Source organism: Penaeus monodon, chromosome 19 (assembly GCF_015228065.2).
Source record: "Penaeus monodon isolate SGIC_2016 chromosome 19, NSTDA_Pmon_1, whole genome shotgun sequence".
Lineage (NCBI taxonomy): Eukaryota > Metazoa > Arthropoda > Malacostraca > Decapoda > Penaeidae > Penaeus > Penaeus monodon.
In genome coordinates this window covers 45,595,807-45,596,223 of record NC_051404.1, presented here as the reverse complement: position 1 = coordinate 45,596,223, position 417 = coordinate 45,595,807, and positions in this window count along the sequence as shown.

Here is a 417-nt window from a genome sequence, read left to right as displayed (position 1 = left end):
AACATCATCATCATTATTATCTTTATTTTCCTTATTTTTCATTTCTCCACGTCTTTATATGCTTGAGTATGAGTGCGTATGTATATTTGGATGGGTAAAAGTACAATTTCACAAATACACAATCTACTCTCACATTTTTTTAATCACATTACACATGATACTTGCCAATGATTCTGAGTAGGTCCTCTGCTTACAGTGAGAGCAGAAAGTACTGGTTTAATACTCCAATATCAAGAAACACACTATTCAACAAAGTACATATTCAAATATAAACTCACTTTACTTTAATTTGTTGACAACTCGAACAGATTGCTTTCATTTAAAAATTGTTATGTCAAGCATCATTCAATTTGCATTTGATAGATGTTTTATGTAGTAAACCTATGTTAAGTTTTTAATTAAATGCAGAGTTATGGA